This window comes from Scyliorhinus torazame, chromosome 5 (assembly GCF_047496885.1).
Source record: "Scyliorhinus torazame isolate Kashiwa2021f chromosome 5, sScyTor2.1, whole genome shotgun sequence".
Lineage (NCBI taxonomy): Eukaryota > Metazoa > Chordata > Chondrichthyes > Carcharhiniformes > Scyliorhinidae > Scyliorhinus > Scyliorhinus torazame.
Window position 1 is genome coordinate 162,766,499 of NC_092711.1, and position 6,065 is coordinate 162,772,563.

A 6,065-nucleotide genomic window follows, 5' to 3' on the forward strand; every position below is an offset into this window, starting at 1 on the left:
GCTTTTTCACTAATACTAATCTCTTTCAGTTCCTCGTGCTCACTAGTCCCTTGGTTCCCTTGCGTTTTTAGAACAATTTCTGTATCTTCCTCCATGAAGACAAACACACATCGTTTAGTTTCTCTGCCATTTCCTTATTCCCCATTATAAACTCTCCTGTCTCTGCCTGGAATGGACCCACATTGGTCTTTGCTGATCTTTTCCTTTTCACATTCATATAGGAGCTTTTCCAGTCGGTTTTTATGTTTCTCGCCAGTTTACCCTCATATTCTATTTTCTCTCGATCAGTTTATTGATCCTCCTTTGCTGAATTCTAAAACAAGTTCCCAATCCTTAAGCTTACACTTATTTTGTCCACTTTATGAGCCTCTTCCTTTGATTTAATGGGTTTTGAATATTTCCTGTTCACCACGGTTGCATCAATTTTCCTGTCTCAGATTCCGAGAGAAAGAGAAGAGAGAACGAAATGCAGCCCTGGATGTAATTGAAGCAGAAACAATAACAGCAGAATCCATCACTGTAATCAATTGTGAACTTGTTGGTGTCTCAGCAGGGACGAGGAAACACAGAATCCCTTTCCACACTGAGAGCAGGTGAACGGCCTCTCCCCAGTGTGAACAAACTGGTGTCGCCGCAGGTTGGATAAGTGAGTGAATCCCTTCTCACACTGAGAGCAAGTGAACGACTTCTCCCCAGTGTGAACTCTCTGGTGTGTCTGCAGGTTGATTAACTGACTGAATCCCTTCCCACACTGAGAGCAGGTGAACGGCCTCTCCCCAGTGTGAACTCGCTGATGTATCCGCAGGTTGATTAATTGAGTGAATCCCTTCCCACACTGAGAGCAGGTGAACGGCCTCTCCCCAGTGTGAATTCGCTGATGTAAATTCAGGCGAGATAACTGAGTGAATCCCTTCTCACACTGAGAGCAGGTGAATGGCCTCTCCCCAGTGTGAATGCGTCGATGAATCTCCAGCTCTGATGGGGCTCTGTATCCCTTCCCACAGTCCCCACATTTCCACCGTTTCTCCATATTTTGGGTCTCCTCGAGTCTCTCCAGGTTGGACTATCAGTTGAAGCTTTGACCACACACAGAACACGTGTACGGTCTCTCCCCGCTGTGAATGGTGTGATGTTGTTTTCAGGCTGTATGACTTGTTAAAGCTCTTTCCACAGTCAGTGCGTGTGACTCGGTGCTTTTCCAGTCACAATGATGTTTAAATTTTTTTGAAGCCAACAGGTTGGGCAAACATTACTCCTTCTAGATAATGGCCAATGAATCGAGTGACTGTCAGATCTAGACGTAATGTTTGAGATTTCAGTCTGTAAATCCTATCCTTTTAACATCCTGTGAAAGGAGTTTACAAAAGACATCACTGTCAGTACTGGGTAGAAATTCAGAACAGACAATTGTAGTTTCTCTGGAACATTCTTTCCTCTCTCATTCCCCAAAAGCTGTAAATCTCCGTCCCACACACACTCCCTCCATTCTCACTCTGCTGTGCCTAATATTCACCCTCCCAATTCTCCTGAAGGTGCTGATTCAGGCTGATTGACAGACCCATGCTCACTGCTTCCTGTCCAGGACACAGAGATCATAACAAACAGGAGCTGCAGTCAGCCATTTGGCCATTCGAACCTGCTCAACCATTCAATGGATCATTGGCCGATCTACCTCAGCACCATTTTCCAACACTATCCCCCATATCCCTCAATATGTTCAATATTGAGAAACATGTCAATCTCGGTCTTGAAAATACTTCTCGACTGAGGCTCCACAGTCCTCTGGGTTAGAGAATTCCAAAGCTTCACTACATTGTCTTTAAATTCATTGACAATCCCGGCCCCGGGTCACTGTCCGTGTGGAGTCTGCACATTCTCCCCGTGTCTACATGGGTCTCACCCCCACAATGTAAAACGATGTGCAGGGTCGGTGAATTGGCTATGCTGAATTGCCACTTATTTGGGAAAAAAAGAACTGGGTACTCTGAATTTTTTTTTAAAATAAATGAATTTATGGGATTTGGGCGTCACTGGTTAGGCCAGTATTTGTTGCCCATCCCTAGTTGCCCTTCAGAAAGTGGTGGTGAGTTGCCTCCTTGCACACCCACTGTGCTGTTAGGGAGGAAGTTCCAGGATGTTGCCCCAGCGACAGTGAAGAAACGGCGATATATTCCCAAGTCGGTCTGGTGAGTGACTTGGAGGGGAACCTCCAGGTTGTGGGGTTCCCAGGTATCTGCTGCTCTTGTCCTTCTAGATAATAGTGGTCACTTTGCTGAGCACCTTACGTCTGTGCACATTCAGGACCCTGACCTTCCCGTTGCTTGCCATTTTATTTATTTATATAAATTTGGAGTACCCAATTCATTTTTTCCAATTAAGGGACAATTTTACGGTGCCAATCCTCCTACACTGCACATCTTTGGGTTGTAGGGGCAAACGCCAAGCAGACACGGAGAAAATGTGCATACTCCACGCGGACAGTGACCCAGAGCTGGGATCGAACGTGGGATCTCGGTGCCGTGAGGCAGCAGTGATTAACCATTGTGCCATCGTGCTGTCCCTGCTCGCCATTTTAACACAAGACCCTGCTCCCATGCCTGCCCTTGGCTTGTTTCAATGTTCCAGTGACGCTCAACACAAACTGGAGGAACAGCATATCATCTTCCGGTTAGGCACGCTACAGCCTTTCAGTCTCAACATCAAATTCAACAACTTCACCCCCACCTCAACCCATTTGTTTTCTTTCCATTTCATTTGAACTGTCTATTACCTTTTATTTCTTTCTTGTCTTTCTTCATATATATATATATGCCCCTCACTCTTTCCCTCAATCTTATCCCCCCTTTCTTTACCTTTTGTCCTCTTTGCTTCCCCCTTCACCCCTTCTTCTCATTTTACCTCTCTCCCAACCATGCCCCCCACATCTACATCTGTCACAGCTTACCCTCTGACTTTAGTTTCTCTGCTGTTTGGTCTTTCACACCTTTTATTCTCTCTGGGGACTGCCATTATAATCTTTATTTTATTAATAACCTTTATTGTCACAAGTAGAATTACATTAACACTGCAATTAAGTTGCTGTGAAAAACCACTAGTCGCCACATTCCAGCACGTGTTCGGGTACACAGAGGGAGAATTCAGAATGTCCAAATTACCTAATAGCACATCTTTTGGGAATTTTGGGAAGGAACCGGAGCACCCGGAGACAATCCACACAGACACAGGGAGAACGTGCAGACTCCGCACACCGACCCAAGCCAGGAATTGAACCTGGGACCCTGGCGCTGTGAAACCACAGTGCTAACAACTGTGCTACTGTGCTGCCCATTAGCACTCTTTTTCCTTTGTTTCTGTGGTTCCGACTCATCTTTCTTTCCCTCGCCCGACAGTATAAATATCTCCCACTTTCTATCCTTTTTACCTTTGACAAAGGGTCACCTGGACTGGAAAATAGTCGCTCTTTTCTCTCCTTACAGATGCTGCCAGACTGGCTGAGATTTTCCAGCATTTTCTCTTCTGGAAATATATAACGTAGGTACAGTACTATATTACACAACTAGAAATAATAATAAATGTGCTTTATTACAGAACCAATAATATATCTAATCTGTACGATATAACAACACTACACATATTACAATCCAACATTAATTTACTGTCCCCTTAAATGTCAGCCATCTCCTGGGGAAACCAGCCCATTAATTGTGAACACTAGGAAAGTGACCATCAGGGGCAGCAAGGTAGCACAGTGGTTAGGCCAGTTGGTTCACAGCTCCAGGGCACCAGGTTCGATTCCTGTCTGTGCAGAGTCAGCACGTTCTCCCCGTGTCTGCGTGGGATTCCTCCGGGTGTTCCGGTTTCCTCCTACAGTGCAAAGATGTGCAAGTTAGGTGGATTGGCCCTTAGTGTGCAAAAAGTTTAGGTGAGGTTACTGGGTTTCGGGGATGGGGTGGGCTAAAGTGGGATGGTCTTTCCAAGGGCCGGTGCAGACTCAATGGGACAATTGGCCTCCTTCTGCACTGGAAATTCTATGAATCCTTTTAGCCAGACAAATAAATGTGTCAAGCTGAGGGAGCAAGGGATGACAATGTCTTTAAGAGAGAGAGAGACCTGGGCCAAGCTTTCCAGGGTCTGCACCCTCCCTGGATTCACTTCCTTTCCCTTCAGTTGCTGCAAGTGATCAATTGAAGATCAGAATTAGAAAAGAAATGGAAAGGGTGGGGGGGGGGGACAAAAGAAAGTGTTTTACTCACATATGTTGGAGACAGGAGGAGGTTTCCGTCTGTGTGAAGCCCAATCTCCTTTCACATAAAGCCCGCGCTAATTGGAAGACCAGCGTCCTTCCGGTCCTAACTCTATCCATTAGCCAACACCTCACAGGAAGGTCAGGGGCTGGGCTTTCCTCCACACATGCGCAGCTTCCCCTCACCCTTGGACATGCGCAGTACCTGATCACCCGCCCGTGCGGCGGATAGAGCGGGTTCCCCAGCGTGGGGGATTGTGGGAGCTACGGCCGACACTGTCCAAACTCCTGGGGTGAAAAGTGGAGGAGGCTTGGGCGGTTGTGTGCGAGCTTGGTGTCCGCCCCCGGGCCGATTCGAAAGGCAGGCCGCCTCTGGGAGCTTCCTGGATGGGGTGAAACAGCAACTCGGCGCCCATTGCTCCTGGTCCCCGAGGGAAGGGGAGAAGACCGGTTTCGGAGTACTGCGACCAGTCGTGTTTCAAGTCAGCGGTTGAGCTGCGGAGACGCTGCTTCGGACTGCGAGGTTTGCTGTCGGCGGTTTTGAGTTCGCCCACTGGAGGACGAAGGAATGGAGGAAGGATGGCAGCTGGATAGGCTGCTGGAAGCAGCGGGTCGGAACCGGGAGTGGATACCCGATGGGCGGCCTGCGGCCTGCAGCCCGGGGTGGGTTGCTGCCGTTCCTGGGGTCTCCGGGGGTTCGGCCCCCCTGGACGCCCTGTGGGCGGTTGGGACTGACTCTGGGACTTTCTTCCCCGTTGTCGACTGTTGCCAACATTGGAGTGACTCTGGCCGCTGCCATTGGAGGACTTTGAGGACATGTTGTTCCTCGTGAAATTTCGGCAAGAGCGCCGGTGCTGTGTTATGGAACTTGCAAAATTAATGGACTTTTTCTATAGACTTTTTCTATGTATAATGAGGGATTTGCTTTCTTGTTTTCCTTGCTTTTGTTTTATTTAGTAGCCTATAACATTTAACACATTTCGGTCCTCCGGAATGGTATTTAGTAATTGTGGTGGAACACTAGTTAGTGCGGAACTGCTCTCCCTCCGAATGGTCCTGTGCCCTCAGGCGGGTCCAGGAGGGGGAACTCTCTCTCCCCCGCCGCGCTCGGGTCTGGCTCTCCGGGGGTCTGTGCTCTCAGCCAAGGGGGGGCCTTTCCCCCGGGGTGTCAGCGGCAGGGTGGGGCGAACGGGGGTGGGTGAGCAGGGATTAGTGTTCGGTGATGGATTCTCTCCTGTTAAACTTTTTCTGGGGTAATTTAAGGCCTGGTGCCTGGTGATTGGGTTTTGATATGATACTGTTAAAAAGAATTGAGGCGACTTCCGGGTGCGGCGATGACCAGCTGAGTCGCACGTTTCGGCAGCTCCCTGTGAAACGGACTTTTGGGCTCTTGATAGGAGCCCCAACGGCAATTTTAACGGCTGAAAACACTGTGCGGTAAACCAGATGGGTGTTCCCCCTGGACACGGATGGAAAAAGGAGAGGAAAGTGGCCGGATTGCAGCGGATCCTTTGGAACAACGGCAAGGAAGGCAAGCAGAAACCAAGATGGCGTCGGAAGGTGGCAGTTTCATATGGGGCCCTGAACAACAAGAGTTTTTGAAACGCTGCGTGGAGGAGATAAAAAAGGAAATGAAGAAAGAGTTGTTGGCCCCGATATTACAGGCGATTGAAGGGCTGAAAGAGGAACAAAAGACCCAGGAGCAGGAGCTTCGGGTCGTGAAGGCGAAAGCAGCAGAGAATGAAAACGACATACAGGGCCTGGTGGTGAAGTCGGAGATACAGGAGGCACACCAGAAACGATCTGTGGAGAGGTTGGAGGC

The 6,065-nt window shown here is 48.7% G+C and overlaps 1 long non-coding RNA gene across 1 annotated transcript; it reads right to left on the reverse strand.

Moving 5' to 3' along the window:
• Positions 1-368: 368 nt before the first annotated feature.
• Positions 369-3,994, reverse strand: LOC140422282 (uncharacterized). Its single transcript, XR_011947356.1, has 2 exons — positions 3,422-3,994; positions 369-1,345 (listed from the first exon to the last, which is right to left on the reverse strand). It is a non-coding gene; the product is annotated as an uncharacterized lncRNA (long non-coding RNA).
• Positions 3,995-6,065: the final 2,071 nt, after the last annotated feature.